This window comes from Oncorhynchus kisutch, unplaced genomic scaffold, assembly GCF_002021735.2.
Source record: "Oncorhynchus kisutch isolate 150728-3 unplaced genomic scaffold, Okis_V2 scaffold756, whole genome shotgun sequence".
Taxonomy (NCBI): domain Eukaryota; kingdom Metazoa; phylum Chordata; class Actinopteri; order Salmoniformes; family Salmonidae; genus Oncorhynchus; species Oncorhynchus kisutch.
In genome coordinates this window covers 28,985-47,390 of record NW_022262701.1, presented here as the reverse complement: position 1 = coordinate 47,390, position 18,406 = coordinate 28,985, and the positions used below count along the sequence as shown (strand labels likewise).

The window sequence follows — 18,406 nt, the reverse complement described above, 5'->3', positions numbered from 1 at the left end:
CTGTAATTACTCCGTATATTTTAGAGGCATTTCTGAACATGGCACCAATGTAATCTGAGATTTGTGGATATAAATATGCATATTATCGAACAAAACATACATTTATTGTGTCATATGAGTGTCACCTGATGAAGATTATCAAAGGTTAGTGATTAATTTTATCTCTAATTCTGCTTTTGTGACTATCTTTGGCTGTGGAAAATGGCTGTGTGTTTTTTGGATTTGGTGTTGATCTAACATAAATATATGTTGTGTTTTCGCTGTAAAACATTTTAAAACTCGGACACGATGGGTAGATTAACAAGATGTTTATCTTTCATTTGCTGTATTGGACTTGTTAACTTCTTGACGCTACCCATCCCTGTTGTGGGATCATTTTCATCAGCAACTGCTGAATAGCATAGCACAACAGTCAAATAATATTAATAAAAAATATTAATATTCATGAAATCACAAGTGCAATATTGCAAAACACAGCTTAGCCTTTTGTTAATCTCCCTGTCGTGTCAGATTTTGAAATTATGCTTTACAGTGAAAGCAATCCAAGCGTTTGTGTAAGTTTATCGATAGCCTAGCATAGCATTATGTACACTTAGCATCAGGAAGCTTGGTCACGAAAATCAGAAAAGCAATCAAATTCACCGTTTACCTTTCAAAATCTTTGGATGTTTTCACTCAAAAACTCCCAGTTACACAGAAAATTTTATTTTGTTCCATAAAGATAACCTTTATACCCAAAATACCTCAGTTTGTAAGGAGTTCTGCCTAGGGTTACAACGTTCAAGATCAGTTGTTGAGGAAATGGACGCCTCACAGCTAAAGTTGTGGGTGATTGTAATGGCTGTCTTCCTCCTCCTCCGACGAGGAGGAGTAGTAAGGATCGGAGAACCAATGCGCAGCGTTGTACGTGTTCATGCTCTTTTTTAAAACAAGTTAACACTGAAACAAAACAATAAATGACTTGTGAAATAACCAACCGAAACAGTTCCGTGTGGAACACAGACAAAGAAAATAAACACCTACGAAACACAAGCGGGAAAAACGACACCTGCCTCTGATTGAGAACCATACCAGGCTAAACACAAAACACAACATAGAAAATGGAACACAGGCAAACTCACCCAACTTACTCCCTGACCATACTAAAACAAAGACATAACAAAGGAACTAAGGTCTCCGGCAGCTCAGGACAGACGGGCGACTCCGGCAGCTCAGGACAGACGGGCGACTCCGGCAGCTCAGGACAGACGGGCGACTCCGGCAGCTCAGGACAGACGGGCGACTCCGGCAGCTCAGGACAGACGGGCGACTCCGGCAGCTCAGGACAGACGGGCGACTCCGGCAGCTCAGGACAGACGGGCGACTCCGGCAGCTCAGGACAGACGGGCGACTCCGGAATTGTGCTTCTCACCCTAACGGTTCTCTCACTGTCACCCAAAAGCAAATTACATTTAGGGCCAGGCTTAATTTTGGGCCTACTTTTTTCACGGTCGCTGCACTCAGAGCGAGCTACGGTCAAGCGGGGCATCTCGTTGAACTCGGCACGGCCTTGAGAATATGGAAATCCATTGCAGGCTTGTGTGTCTTTAAGCACCGCACTTTGTCACTCCATCCTTGCTGTGTGTGTGTGAGAGATAGCTTTTCTTTGACATCTGTTGGGAGAAATGACTGACTTACAGTTCATGAGGGTTGCCTAATCACACATATGAAGTTTTGAAAAGATCTGACCTTTTTCACCCTTCGAAACAGCACCTATGACACCATTTTAAGGCACTTCCGGTTTACACAGGAAGCTGAAAGTGAACACATATCCTCCTTGGGGTAGGCAATTATAGAATATTGAGTTAAGTCTCTACGTTAAGAACTGACTTATTTACGGAGGGTTTAGTGTGTGTGTGTGTGTGTTATCACAGAAATCTCGCAGAGCTCCGAAGCAGACTTTAAAAAGATTCGTATGAACACGCTGCAACTGGATTTGTAACTGTTAAAAAATATATATATTTTTGAACATCACCAATTTGACATTGTACGATTTCTCTTAAATGACGATAGATAAATGGCTGTTTCTTTTTTTATTGACACCGTAGGTTCACTTACTTTGACGTGAAGCGGTCAAATTATTTTTATATTTTCATTTTTTACCTTTAATCCCGTAAAATGGCCATAACTCAAAAAACGTTGAGGCCTAGACGCCATCTTGTTCGGGACCAACTGCCCATTATGCCAAACCTATGCTCACCAAGTTTCGTCTTCGAAGTCTTTTCCGTTTAGGAGATAAGGCCATGTTGTGATTCGTGGGTTTTAGGGTACCTGAGCACTAACTAGAAACGTACTTTGGCTTGTTGAATCAAAGTTTAGGCGTAGATTTTCGGATTGCTTTCTCTGCATGTTGAACGAGTGGATTACTCAAATCGATGGTGCCAACTAAATCGGCTTTTTGGGATATGAAGAAGGATTTTATCTGACAAAATGACACTACATGTTATAGCTGGGGCCCTTTTCCAAAAGTGAATATTTAATGAAACCTATGATTGTGGAAAATGTTGATGTGGGGCACTGTCCTCTTATGGCATACTTTCTTAGATTTTGCACTGACAACCGGACTGTTACCCACTCCCACGGATGGAAGATTGTGTTTACCAGGTTGGTGCTGCCCGGTTTTTCAGCAAGTTTGATTTGCTGAAAGGTTACTGGCAGGTGCCTTTGTCATCAAGAGCTCGTGAAATGTTTGCGATTATTATTTATTCAGGTCTTTTCTCCTATACGGTCAGGAGTTTAGGCCTACACAACGTTCCTGCTACGTTTCAGCGTCTAATGAATAGGGTGACCTCTGGCCTTGAAAGCTGTGCTGTTTATCTAGATGAGGTGGTTGTTTTATAGTGACACTTGGGAGCGCGATCTGGTGCAGATACGGACTCTGTTTGAACGTCTGACTGAGGCCTGACTCACTGTGAACTTAGCAAAATGTGCGTTTGTCCAGGCAACAGTGACCTACCTCGGCAGAGTGGTCGGGCAGGGTCGTGTTCTCCCGGTGCGGGCTAAAGTGGCCACTATCGATCTGTTTCCACTGCCCACCACCAAGAAGGAGCTACAATGCTTCCTAGGTATGGTTGGGTATTATCGTGGGTTTTGCTTCAACTTCTCCACAGTTGTAGCACCTCTGACTGATCTGTTGAAGGAGAGGGCTGATTTAATCTGGTCTTCCTGCTGTCAGAGTGCTTTTGAAAATGTGAAACTGCTTCTTAGTTCTGACCCTGTGTTGGCTGCCCCAAGATTGGAACTCCCTTCAGCCTTTATGTGGATGCCAGCAACTTAGGGGCAGGTGTAGTGTTGCTTCAAGCAGATGGGGGTGTTGAACATCCTGTTAGTTATTTCTCCCGAAAGTTTAACTATTCAGTGGGGGAGAAAGAGGCCCTTGCTTTAATCTGGGCATCAAAGCATTTTGAGGTATATGTGTGGTCCCTATTGTGGTTTACACTGACCACAACCCCCTTAATTTCCTGCACAGCATGCTTTGCCCAAATCGCAGGATTATGCACTGGTGTTTGTTCCTGCAGGCGTTCCATTTGGATGTAATACATGTAAAAAGTGTGGGTAATGTGGTGGCTGATGCGCTTTCCCAATTATTATATTTTCATTTGGTTATCTTAACAGGGTTTATTTTGTCCTTCCTGTTGCTCTGGCTTCTGCTCTCCTGTCACTTGGTCTCCATTTCTCTCTCTTAAATTGTTGCTTCCAGGTACCGTGGTTTCTGAGGTTGGTTGGGGTCAGGTGATTTGGTTGGGTTGGTATCATGGGCATACGATAGGCCTCTTACCTTTATGGTTTGTATACTATTTTGTGTCTGAACCTTTATTGTTTATGGTTTTTGATCCGTTGTATTGGTGCATTTGTGTGGTTGTTTTTTTTCAGGTCTGTGTTAGTTCCTGCTTTTCATAGGAGTGTGTGTTGTACCCTCTCGGTTTCCCTGCCTCCTCCTCTGTGTTTATATTTGCAGATTGGGGACAGGTGGATCTGATTGGGTAGTTAAGGTGACAAGTTGCACCTGGGTTTGGGATAAACTAGGTGATAAAAGGTCCTGGTGCCCAGTCCTGCCTCTCTCTCTCTCTCTCTCTCCACAAGCACCATTTTGTTTTGTGATCTGGTTTATTTGTTTTTGATTAGATGCACCTTTAACACTTACACACATTTTAAATTCATCCATGCATCTCCATTACATCCCTCACATGCCTACTTTCACACTTCACAAGTTAGTTTCTTGTTCAAATCTAGGCTAAGCACTATGCCTCCCTCAACAGTCATATGTCGGACAACATCCCTTATTGTACAAGTAATATCCATAATATCCCTCCCAGGAACGCTGTCCGTCTGACTCAGATATGATACTCCCCATCACTTTATTAACACGGTTAGCGAAAAACCTTGCAAAAATCTTATCAGTATTCCGTGAACTTAAAGGCCTCAAATTTTCCAGCTTCTCCCTGCTCCATTGGTTTTATAATATTTTACAATCCCTAATTTCCCTCATTTAAAAACAATAGAAACAACCATGAATACATTTATTTTTTCTTGTAAAACATCTGTAAAAGCCATTTCAATTGTGTACAAATGATTTAACAAAAGTAAAACATGTTTAAAAACAAAATTTGTTTAAAAAAGTGCTATTCTGATTTCAATAACCGTCCTGTCCTTCAGCGGTTCAGCAGAGCCGGATGGGCCACGTTGCGCCAAACCGCTGTGGGCTCGCCTGTAGCAAGCCCGTGCACTGGACACACTGGTTCCCGCTCCTGCAAAAGAGAGAGAAGAGCACGATGTATAGCTCAAACGGTTACTGCCTCTTTTTCCAGTTAAAAATGTCTTAACTTCTGGAGCTGGGTATAGTGTGCAGAGAGCAGGAAAGAGACTGGGGCTCGCAGGTCGACTGGGCTCAGCCTCAGGGTTCTGAGGTAAGATCCCAGCCAGAACTGCGTGAGGGCCTGGGTCTTGTTGTTGACCGGGGAGGTGGCAAGAGTCAGATGTAACACTGTGTAGTGGTTGCCCAGGAACAAGTAGAGGTCAGGCAAGCCTTTCCCCCCCTTGGACCTGGGCCTCTTGACCACCTCCCTCTCAGCCTCTGAGGGCTCGATCAAAATCTAAATTTAGGACTACAAGCCGCATGTTTCGGTCTCTCGCATAACAGATGGCATCTCGGATCAGTATCAGGCTGTCCGTGATCTTCCTTCTGGGAAAGGCACAGGTTTGGTCCGGGTGGATCACCTTCCCTAAAACAGAAGACATTGAATGTTAGAACCTTAGTAAAAAGTTTACAGTCAAAATTTAAAAGGGTAATCGGTCTCCAGTTTGTCTTGTGTAAAAGAGTCACAATCCCTACTCTAAACTGTCAGGTAGTTTGTCAAGTTGTTCAAAGTCAGTAAAGACAGAAGTTTGTCGGCTAAGACATCCCAAAAGTTCAGATAAAACCCTAAGGGGAGGCTGTCCTCCCCTGGTGACTTACCCCTCTTAAAATGTTTCAGTCCTTTATCAATTTCTGTCATTGTCAGGTCTTTTGTCAGGTTGTCTGTGTTGTGTAAGGTCCTGTCAATGTATGTTAAAATGTCCCCCATGGTTTCCTCACGCAAATATTTTACTCCAAACAGTTCCCCATAAGCATCCTCGACTACTTCTTTTATTCCATCTGTTTTTAAAACCCATCTTTGTTTTTAATCCTGTCATTGTCCTACCCTTTCTAACTATTTTCTTAAAGTGCCTCGTACACTTCTCCCCTTCTAATTCCCTCTCCTTACTTCTTAAAATAACCCCCTACTTTTCTGTTTTGCTAAAAATGCAATTTCCTTCTTTAATTTCATGGTTAAAATTTAAAATCAAAGACATCAGATGATTAAAAGGTTCTATTAAAACTCTCAGCAAAAAAAACAAACCACCACAAATACTCAAAACAAGGCATTTAAATCACAAAACAAACGGAAACCCAAAATTATAACCCAGGGAAGCACCGTCCCTTCCTTAGGCGGCCCGCTAGGACATGGGCTGCCACCTTGTAGTCTGCGCACAATAGCGTAATGGGCCTGTAGTTCCCTAGGTTATACTTTCCCCTTTCTTGAAAAGCAGTGTCAAGACCCCAGAACCCCTGATACATACACTCCTTTTTTTCCCCGAAAGAAAATCTCTGCCCAAAATTTTCCAAAAGGTAACATAAAGGATGCCTATCGTAACCTGGAACCTTGTCGGTTGGTAAAACCCACAAAGCAGCCTCAACCTCCGCAAGCTCGAAAGGGCGGTCAAGATCAGAGGCTGGCTATGGGGGAACCTTTTCCCTCAAAAACCCTAAGAAGACATGTTCTGTTGAACCATCTATGTCCTTCTCCCTAAAATATTATTGGTAGGAGGACACTGCTTCTACCATGCCCTTGGGGTCAGAAACCATTCCCCCCTTCTGTTTGCAGCTGAGCAATACCTGCTTTGGCACGGTCATCTTTAACCTGTTTTAAAAAATATGAGCTGCTAGCCTCCCCAAACTCGAACTTGTCTGTTTGACACCTAAAGAGAAAGTCCCTGGCCTTCCCCTGAAAATACAGCCCCAACTTACTTTTTAAAACCTCCATCCTCTCCACATCACTCCCCTCACCCTTGTTCTCAGCTGACACCAAGGCAATCAGCTCCCCCTGAAGCCGTTGAAAAACCTCCCTATCTGTACGGGCCGTAGTGCCACAATGCAAAATGGCCAGGGTGCGCACATTGCGCTTTACACACCCCCACCATTCGACTAGGGAACCAAAAAATGGCTTGAGGTCACCCAATATCTCATAATGGGATTTAAAAGCCTGCCTAAAAGAAAGATATGCCAAAATGTGGGATTTGAATTCTCTGCCAAAAATTGGCACTTCTACCGAGAACACTACCTGGGCTGGAGAAACGGTGACTTGCGAGACTGGCACAGATAGTTAAAAAAAATAATCATCTATAAGACTACGGAAACCCCTTGTGATTTCCCATGTCATACCCTCCTCCCCATTGGGGTCATTGAATCTGAAATAGTCCCTAAAAGAAAAAAATGTAACCACAGAAACCAAATAGGGTAGGCTAAAGTCTCCAGTGCTTTTGAAGGAGTCAATGAAATCCCCGCCCAAAACCACAGTTCTGTTAGTAATGCCAACATCTGGCAGGAACAAAAAAATATATATTCTACCTCGAGGTTCAGCAGGTGCCCACTCCAGTCTGCATCAACTACTAAAACACTCCCCTGTATGACAGAAAAAGAACCCACCAAACAAAATCCCCACCCCAGAGGAGTGCACCCTCCCAATCCCCATCTGGACTCTCCCTTCATCCACCCCCTTGAAAAAACTGAAACATCCCCCATGTCCCTTAAGCATGTATTGTTTTAGGCCAATTCTGACCTTTGAAGCTACCATCCTCTCATCGATGGAAACGTTCTGGGCAGGCTGAAAATAGGTTTTGCAGGCCTCAACGATGCTGGGGTAGAGGTTTTATTTTGCAGAGCCTATCAAACCTTGCTGTGCCTCTCTTCTTCTCGGTCACTGATATGAAGCGCCCGTGAGATTGTCAGAAACCTTTTGCATGATATGACAGTGGAGGGGAAAGGCAGTTGATAGAGGGGAGCGGTTTTCCAGTAGTCTTTCAGGGTTTTTAGCTTCACAAGATCCATGTAAATGACCATTGACAAGAAACATCTGACATGGAAATGGGCTTCCATCCCTCTTTCTTGCCTGCCTGCTTCTTAGCACCATACTTATTTGTGTTCGACACCAGGGAATCAACAACTGCTGAGGTGAAAAACAGCTGAAAAAGTTGCATGGGACTGTACTTGGAGGTTATATCCAGCTGAGGTCCCGATGGACTTTTCGGTCTGAATACTGGAGGTGTAGGCAACACCTCCTCCAGCACAGAGTGCCAATGACCCTTCTCCTCTCTGATTGCAGGTTTAGCTCTTCTTCTTCTCAATCAGAATCGGAGGGACTGTGAAATAAAGACACAGAAACACAGATTATATACAGAGTAGGGAACATAAATAACTAAGGTGAGGTTCCGTTCCATATTTAGATAAAATACATCTAATATTTACAGACAGACACACACCCACAATGTAGAGCCATGTGGAGCCACTTCCAACATTTCATTACTGAATATATAAAAATATGTCAAATAAAATAAAATATCTCCAACTCAAATGAATAATATTTGATATTATTAATTTCAAACAATGGCATGAGAATTCCTTATCAATCGAGAATTGCATCTTCTCCATACAGAAATATCTCCTGAAATTGGGAGTCCAAACTTGTCTCACAATCTGATACATCTTCTTATAACTCTGGGTCACTTTCTCTATCAATCTCGTAAATAATATCATGTAGATCTGTATACCTGGACTTTGCCTTTGATTTTCCAGATTTAGTCGCCATAATTCTTTCAATAAAATAGCAGAAAATGTTCTTGACTCAATACCGCTTCGCGCAAACAAGGTGTCTCCTTTGGGTAGACATTTCCATGGCGAATGGCTGTGTTACGCTCGACTTTCGTTCAAGAGCTGGTCTTCCCGGATATAAACATTAGATATTGCCGTTTACCTCAGCTCATTGGCGATCTACCAAGCTAGATTTCAAGACGATCAGTGGTGATTGGGCAGAAATACAGTCATTCAAAGAAGCACTGGTGATATCATTGGCGCGCAGGAGGTCATTGTTTGGTGTGTTCAAATCAGTTCCTTTCGGTCAATACGCCCCGTAAAAAGAACCCTCATGTGTGGTTGTGTTACTAACAAACAGAGGATGTGTTTGATGAAACCAACCCTGACTAGATAAACGTACATGTAGTGTGAGTAATTGCATCGAATGTTTCGTTGAAGGATACAGAATTCATGACTCAAGCAGTTTACAAAATGTGTCGTGTTATGCTGTAAAAATGGATTTAATCGAACAAAACAACCATTTATTGTGAAGATTGGACCTTTTGTATTGCCAAAAGAAGATCTTCAAAGGTAATTGATTATTTTATTGCTATTTCTGACTTTTGTGACGCTAATGCTTGGTTGGAAAATGGTAGTAATATGTGTGTGGCGTGCTGTCGTCAGATTATCGTAAGGATTGCTTTCTCCAATCCTTTTTTTTTCTTCAAATCTGACACTGCGGTTGGATTAAGAGGAAGTTAAGCTTTTAAATGATGTTAGATACATGTATTTACAAGAATGTTTAATATTACGAATTGTGCATTTAGTATCTTTGCGATATGCTATTTCACTGGATGTTAGCCTATGCGGGACGCTAACGTCCTGCATAGCCTAGAGAGGTTAAATAAACCTCTTGTAAAAAGAGAACCTGGAAGGAGACACAGGAAAGGTACTGAAACACCCCTTTCTTCCCCATATCCCTTAACCTGTAGTGACGCCCAGCCCGTGAACGGGACCGTTATCATCATCTGACACTAATTAGCATAACGCAACGGACACAAATCTTCCTAAAATCTTCCTATTCATGAAAATCACAAGTGAAATCTATTGGAACACAGCTTAGCCTTTTGTTAATCACCCTGTCAGCTCAGATTTTCAAAATATGCTTTACAGCCAACGCTAGACAAGCATTTGTGTAAGTTTATCATAGCCTAGCATAGCATTATGCCTTGCTAGCAGCAGGCAAACTTGTCACGGAAATCAGAAAAGCAATGAAATTAAATCGTTTACCTTTGATGAACTTCGGATGTTTTCACTCACGAGACTCCCAGGTAGACAGCCAAAGATTATTTTTTGTAGGCGAAATAGCTCCGGTTGTTCTTCACGTTTGGCTGAGAAATCGCCGGGAAATTGCAGTCACCACAACGCCGAAAAAGATTCCAAATTAGCTCCATAATATCGACAGAAACATGGCAAACGTTGTTTAGAATCCATCCTCAAGGTGTTTTTCTAATATCTATTCAATAATATATCAGTCAGGACAATTTGTTTTTCACTCTGACCGATTGGAGTAATTGCTACCTCTGTATTTTACGCGAGAATCTCTCTCGGAGCCACCATGTGACCACTTACGCAATGTGGCTGCCTACAGCTATTCTTCAACAGAAATGCGTAAAACTACATCACAATGCTGAAGACACCTTGGGGAATACGTAGAAAGCGTAAGCTTGTTGATGGTACATTCACAGCTGAATAGGGAGTCATTGGAACGCAGCGCTTTCAAAACCTGGGGCACTTCCGGATTGGATTTTTCGTTTTTCGAAATTGTTTCGATTTTATGTCAATTCATCATGTGTAAGAACTATATGAATATACATTTGTAAAATTGTATTATCATTATTTTTTTACTTGTGCATAAGGAATATGATTTGTCCATTTGCAATATGATTTCATAGGAAGTCAAAAGTCAAAGTCAAAAGTCACTTTTTTTGGGGCCAAATACCATAAGAAATTTGACATGCTCAAAAATCCTGCAGAAATGCAAAATTGACTGGCCAGATGAACTCGGGATGGCCTGGCAGTGATAGTTGCTCCTTTCCATCGCTCATTATGTCCATTTTGTTAATGTTTTCTTACTTTTGCAAAGTCACTGGGCATTTGCAATATGGTTCAATGGGCAGGTACCATCACGAATTTGTCATGCTATAAAAATCCTGCAGGAATGTGAAATTGACTGGCCTGATGAACACAGGATGGCCTGGCAGTGATAGTTGCTCATTTCCATCGCTCGTTGTGTTGACTTCATCATGTCCATTTTGTGATGTTTTTTCACTGTTGAATCATATTGCAAGTGTACGTGCATTGTTGTGCAACTGGTAACCCAAAAATAAAAATATGGTGATTTCATTATGTCCATTTGTTTATGTTTTCTTACTTTTGCAAAGTCACTGGGCATTTGCAATATGGTTGAATGGGCAGGTACCATCACGAATTTGTCATACTATAAAAATCCTGCAGGAATGTGAAATTGACTGGCCCGATGAACTCGGGATGGCTGGGCAGTGATTCTGGTTAATCTCAGTCGCTCGTTAGGGTTGATTTCAGAATGTCACTTTGGTGATGGTACCTCACTGTTTAAACATATTGCAAATGGACAAGAGTCACCAGCAAGTCACCGTCCGTCAGTCAATTAGATATCATTCTGACACCAAACTGATACAAACTGACACCAAACCAACTTTTTCCAACTCGTTTAGTAGCCAACTATCACATACTTCAGAGCTGGCCCAAAATTCACAACGCCTTCGGTTCAAACCATAAAAAAAACATAAAACACGTAGTTACGTTCTAGCTGCGGGTCCATTTCTTATGTTATGTGTAGGCCTAGCTGAGGCGACCCCGAATCCCAAGTTTCGGCTCGATCGGTCATTTGGTGTCGGAGCAAAACCCTAATTGGTGCTGAAAATCCACTTTTTTCCATGACTTGCTACGGGGTCCTTGAATGAGCTATCGGACAGAAACGTTGGGGTCCGTCTCTATGGAACGAGACGGTCGCAATGCACCTAGTCTTGCGTTTCTGAGACTTTTCTAAATGTCGTCATTTTCGTAACGGTCAAAATGAATTGAAGTCATTGCAAATGTACGAGGCTGTTTCTCGGTCCGAGAACCTTCTAGAGCCACGTAACTCACCACGCACTATTGACCGGAGGTCTAGAACAGGTTTCTAAAGTTTCGGAACTCTAGGTCTGACGGTTCTTTTTTAGCTCGAACAAAGCTAACTATTGCAGTCACTGTCTGACTCTACGCACCCCAATACGTCCCTCCATCCAAGTTGTGTTTTATGGTGATTTATTTTTCCTTTGAAATTTTATGGGAAAAATGACTGATTTACAGTTCATGGGGGTTGCCTAATCACATATGAAGTTTTGGAAAGATCTGACTTTTTTAACCCCTCGAAACAGCCCAAGAGACACCAATTATGGCACTTCCGGTTGGCACAGGAAGCTATAAATCAACACATCCTCATTGGGCTATGCTTTTACAGAATCCTGAGTTTTAAGTCCTTATGTTAAGAACTGACTGATTTACACAGGGTTGAATGCACTATGTCTATCAAACTGCAGGCAGTGTATGGATCAACACTGATAAGGTGATTTCAACCACTTCCGGTTGCTTCAGGAAGCTTAGAATCTACACAGGTAGACCTCATAGTGGTCTGATGGACTGTCATAGAAGACAGGTTCATTAGGCATTCATAACCCACATAGGCTTCAGGTTGAATTCAGAGGTGCAGGCAATGTATTCCTATGGGGAGAGAAGTCAATGCAAATGGTTTGATGTAAACACCTTCTTTTAACTGTTAAGGGTTAATGCCACACGGTCAAGGTTAGGCTTGCACGGATCGGGAGGACCTCAGGAACGTACCTGAGGTCGAATTGTGCTTCTCACCCTAACGGTTCTCTCACTGCCACCCAAAATCAAATGACATTGTGGGGCAGGCTGCATTTTGGGCCTTCTTTTTTTCAAGGTCGCTGCACTCAGAACGAGCTACGTTCAAGCGGGGCGTCTCGTTGAACTCGGCACAGTCTGGAGACTATGGTGATGCCATTTTTTGTGTTGATTTCAGAATGCCATTTTGGTGATGGTCCCTCTCCGTTTAAACACATTGCAAATGTACAAAAGTCAACTAGCAAGTCAGTGTCCATCAGTCAATTAGATGTCATTATGACACCAAACTGATATCAATTGACACCAAACCCACTTTTTCCTACTCATTTAGAAGCCAACTATCACATATGTCAGAGCAGGCCCATAATTCACAGCGCCTTCGGTTTCAAACATAATAAAAACGTAAAACACATAGTTACGTTCTAGCTGCGGGTCCATTTCTTATGTTATGTGTAGGCCTAGCTGAGGCGACCCCGAATCCCAAGTTTCGGCTCGATAGGTCCTTCGGTGCCCGAGTAAAACCCTAATTGGTGCTGAAAATCCACTTTTTTCCATGCCTTGCTACGGGGTCCTTGAATGAGCTATCGGACAGAAACGTTGGGATCTGTCTCTATGGGCCGAGCCGGTTTCAATGCACCTAGCCTTGCGTCTCTGAGACTTTTCTAAATGTCGTCATTTTTGTAATGGTCAAAATGAATTGAAATCATTGCAAATGTACGAGGCTGTTTCTCGGTCCGAGAACCTTCTAGTGCGTGGTTAGTTAGGTGGCTCTATCGACCGGAGGTCTAGAACAGGATTCTAAAGTTTCGGAACTCTAGGTCTGACGGTTCTTTTTTAGCTCGAACAAAGCTAACTATTGCAGTCACTGTCTGTCTCTACGCACCCCAATACGTCCCTCCATCCAAGTTGTGTTTTAGGGTGATTTATTTTTCCTTTGAAATTTTATGGGAAAAATGACTGATTTACAGTTCATGGGGTTTGCCTAATCACATATATGAAGTTTTGGAAAGATCTGACTTTTTTAACCCCTCGAAACAGCCCAAGAGACACCAATTATGGCACTTCCGGTTGGCACAGGAAGCTATAAGTCAACACATATCCTCACTGGGGTATGCTTTTACAGAATCCTGAGTTTTAAGTCCTTACGTTAAGAATTGACTGATTTACACAGGGTTGAATGCACTATGTCTATCAAACTGCAGGCAGGTTATGGATAAACACTTTTAGGGTGATTTTAACCACTTCCGGTTGGTCCAGGAAGCTTAGAATCAACACAGGTAGACCTCGTAGTGGCCTGATGGACTGTCATCGAAGACAGGTTCATACGAGATTCATAACCCACATAGGCTTCAGGTTGAATTTAGGGGTGCAGGCAATGTATTCCTATGGGGAGAGAAGTCAATGCAAACTCTTTGAAGGGTTAATGCCACACGGTCAACGTTAGGCTTGCACGGATCGGGAGGACCTTAGGAACGTACCTGAGGTCGAATTGTGCTTCTCATCCTAACGGTTCTCTCACTGTCACCCAAAAGCAAATGACGTTGTGGGGCAGGCTTCATTTTGGGCCTACTTTTCTAATGGTCGCTGCGCTTAGACCGAGCGAACTACGGTCAAGCAGGATATCTCGTTGAACTCGGCACTGCCTAGAGATTATGTTTATGCCATTGCCTGCTCTCTGTGTCTTTGAGCACCGCACTTTATCACTCCATCCTTGCTGTGTGTGTGTGTGAGAGCTTTTCTTTGACATCTGCTGGGAGAAATGACTGATTTACAGTTTAGGAGGGTTACCTAGTCACACATATGAAGTTTTGGAGAGATGTGACTTTTCTAACCCTTCAAAACAGACAGTGTGACCCAATTAAAGGCACTTCCGGTTGGCACAGGAAGCTATAAGTAAACACATGTCTTGATTGACATAGAAACTTACAGAATCCTGAGTTTTAAGTCTTTAAGTTAAGAATTGACTGATCTACGATCTACACAGTGTTGAATGTAGTCATTTTCACCTTTTGAAGGTTATGTACATCAAAACACCTTTTGGGTTAATTTAACCACTTTCGTTTGCTTCAGGAAGCTTAGAATTGGCACAGGTAGACCTCATAGTGGTCTGATGGACTGTCATAGAAGACAGGTTCATAAGGCATTCATAACCCACATAGGCTTCAGGTTGAATTTAGTGGTGCAGGCAATGTATTCCTATGGGGAGAGAAGTCAATGCAAACTCTTTGAAGTAAACACCTTCTTTTAACTATTAAGGGTTAATGCCACACGGTCAAGGTTAGGCTTGCACGGATCGGGAGGACCTTAGGAACGTACCTGAGGTCGAATTGTGCTTCTCACCCTAACGGTTCTCTCACTGTCACCCAAAAGCAAATGACGTTGAGGGGCAGGCTTCATTTTGGGCCTACTTTTCTAATGGTCGCTGCGCTTAGACCGAGCGAGCTACGGTCAAATCAAATCAATCAATCAAATTTATTTATATAGCCCTTCGTACATCAGCTGGTATCTCAAAGTGCTGTACAGAAACCCAGCCTAAAACCCCAAACAGCAAGCAATGCAGGTGTAGAAGCACGTCAAGCGGGATATCTCGTTGAACTCGGCACGGCCTAGAGATTATGTTTATGCCATTGCCTGCTCTCTGTGTCTTTGAGCACCGCACTTTGTCACTCCATCCTTGCTGTGTGTGTGTTTCTGTGTGTGTGAGAGAGCTTTTCTTTGACATCTGTTGGGAGAAATGACTGACTTACAGTTTATGGGGGTTGCCTAATCACACATAGGAAGTTTTGAAAAGATCTGACCTTTTTAACCCTTGGAAACTGCCACTGTGACACCATTTAAGGCACTTCCGGTTGGCACAGGAAGCTATAAATAAACTCATATCCTGATTGAGGTATGCCTTTACATAATCCTGAGTTTTAAGTCTTTACGTTAAGAACTGAGTTATTTACGGAGGGTTTAGTGAGTGTGTGTTATTTCAGAAAATCATAAAAAATCACAGAAATCTCGCAGAGCTCCGCAGCACACTTTAAAAAGATTCGTAAGAACACCCTGCAACTGGATCTGTAACCGTTGAAAAAAAAACACCTATCCGTGAACATCACCAATCTGTCGTTGTACGATTTCTCTTAAATGACGATAGATAAATGGCTTTTTTTTTTATTGACACCGGAGGCTCCTTGACTTTGACGTGAAGTGGAAAAATAATTTCTCTATTTTCATTTTGGACCTTTAATCCCAGATAAATGGCCATAACTCAAAAACCGTTGAGGCCTAGACGCCATCTTGTTCGGGGCCAACTGCCAATTATGCCAAACCTACGCTCAACGAGTTTCGGCTTCGAAATATTTTCAGTTTTCGAGATAAGGCCCCGTCGTGAATCGTGATGTTTTGTCCAATAGCAATATGATTGCTTATGCCCTCTTGTGGGAATTTCCGGGACAGCGGCAAAATGACCAAAATCGTATTTTTGTAAAACGGAAACCGAATGTCCGACAAAGTTCATTTGATGACTTCCCGGTAGGTCCGGCCCTGCCGCTCGGCCCGACGCCGTCCGCAAATTTTACAAACGATTTCGGACGTCTAGTAAGGGACCGTACATTTCCAATATGGACTTTCTCACTAACCATATGGCACCTGCCGAAATCTTCCCTTAAGGTATGGAAGCGCAGGAACCAAACAGAACCCCTGGACCTGATCCCCAGACCCCCCCATCAAGGCTTCATAGACCGCCAGTGCAAGAAACTTCAAAAACAACTGGATCCTGGGTCTCAGCCCCCACATCTGACCATTCATCCCCGGTATCAGGGTTCAGCACTGTAAACCGGTTGGAGATGGCCACCAATGGCCTCCTGTGCTTTCCACCATCACCCGGTCAGTGACCCTCCTCTTCTTCCTTTTCCCCTTGTACACCATCCCGGACTCTCTATTGTCCTAAGATACCTACCCAGTCGACCCGCTAGCCGAAGATGGCCTCATCTTTCACGAAATGGTTCAGGTAGCCGAGTCTTCTGACATTTCACTCAGTAGACTATCCTCCCAGGCTCCAGTCAGCAGCTCCATCTCCTCAAGTCCCCTTCGGACCTCCTTTACTGCAGCTTCACCTGGGGCTTTCGCCACCTCCGCTGCTGCCACTCAAATTTCCTTAAGAACTTCCTCTATTTGCCGGAGAGGAGAGCCCGCACCACCTTCCTCGAGGCCATCACCGGCTGCCTCCGCGTAGGTCCATTGTCTATTTGGGCAGTCTTTAAACAAGTGGCCCTGCTTCCCACAGCCATTGCAGACTTGCGCCTTGACCTGGTTTCCCACAGTTTCTGCACTTCAGCAGGTTGCACCCCGTGGCCAAATGACCAAAGCTACGGCAGTGTCTGAATTAAACAGGTAACCCCGGTCCGCTTCAATGGAGAAATAGGCTGGTGGGTGAACCAACTTATGGACACCTTCCGGATCCCTGTTCAGTCCGACACGGAACTGTCTCCTCCCTGACCAGATCCCATAGGTACCGTACCCCAGGACTCACTTTCCCAAACCGGCATAGGAAAGCCCCGAATCTGTCATCTCCCACATAGGGATTGTAAATGTGCACGGTGATGATCTTTAAATCCAACCGGCACAAGGGAAAAACCTGAATGTTTGAGAAAGGCTGCCTTCTCTGTGCAGGTGAAATGGCTGGAAACAGGGGTCCCCATGAAGGGCGCTTCGCCCTTCTTTCAGTTTGAATGTTTCTTCTTTTTTTCTCTTTCCTTCTTCTTCTGCTAGCTTTTCACATAGCTTTGTATTTTTCCCCTTGACAATGGGAGAAAAGTGTTGCACCGTTCCCGGAGGTACTGCAATACCGGGTCGATGCGTGGAGCGGACGGAGCAAGCCCCATTTCCGACTCCCTGTTCAAAAAATCAATTTAATATGTAGTCCCCCGATGGGGGACGTATCAGATATTAAACTGATAAGAACAGATTTTTTTATAATAAAATATATTTATTACTTTCAAAACCAAACAATAACCTTCCAAAATTCAATCAACTTAATACTAACAAACTACAAATAATCTTTCCAAAACTAATAAACTATAACCAAAACCAAAAACCACTAACAAATATCCAATGACCTACCCACTACCCATATACACCACCTATAATACCACCAAATCTCCAGTGCTCCCCTTCTCTATCCCCGCCAACTGTGACCCCACCTCCACTCCTAAATCCCCTAAATCCCCCCCATCTACCACCATCCCCCTTCCCCTGGACACAGAAACGGCACCCGGCACATCCCCCCCACTCAAATCCATCACCCCTCCCTCCTCCGGACTCCTGACCGGGAATGTCACACACCCAAATAGGAAGCCCATCTCTCCCTCCATCATCCAGGTATTGGCCATACATGGGAGGTCAAGTTCAGCCAGGGGCTTAAAAGTTGAGGAAGACGGAGCCTTTTTGTGCTCTTGCAAGGCGGAGCATTCAGCAAGGGTCTTTGATAAATAAAGTCACTCACCTGCTCGTCCTTTATCTTTTCCCCCTCTACCAATCCCCCACCATCCCTCTCAACTCTTCCACCCTTTCCCTCACCACATCACTTTTCCCCCAGTCCTTCACACCCTCTTGCCCTTCCTCCTCTCCCTCTGTTCCGGCCACCTCTCCTTCTTTTCCAGCCACCTCTCCTTCCTTTCCGACCACCTCTGCTTCCATCCCAGCCACCTTTCCTTCCATCCCGGCCACCTCCTCTCCTTCCATCCCGGCCACCTCTCCTTCTGTCCCGGCCCTCTCCTCCTCCTCCCTCCGACTCCTTCTGCTCAGTCCTTCCACCCCCTTCTTCCGGCTCCTCTCTTCCTCCATCCTCCGCTCTCGCTCCCCCCCCAGCTGCAGACGCGTATGACCTCCGCCGAGCCGGGCAGTCCCGCCACAGGTGCGCTACCGAGCCACACCCGTGGCATTTCCTTGGCTCGACACAGTCCCTGGCCTCGTGCTCTTCTGATCCACAGAACCTGCATCTCCTGGTGTTACACGAGGCCAGGACATGGCCATAGGCCATACACCGCCTGAAGAACGGAGGCTGAC

The 18,406-nt window shown here is 44.0% G+C and overlaps 1 pseudogene; it reads right to left on the bottom strand.

Moving 5' to 3' along the window:
* Positions 1-17,153: 17,153 nt before the first annotated feature.
* LOC116361867 (uncharacterized) lies at positions 17,154-17,327 on the bottom strand (annotated as a pseudogene).
* Between the last annotated feature and the right edge of the window lie 1,079 nt (positions 17,328-18,406).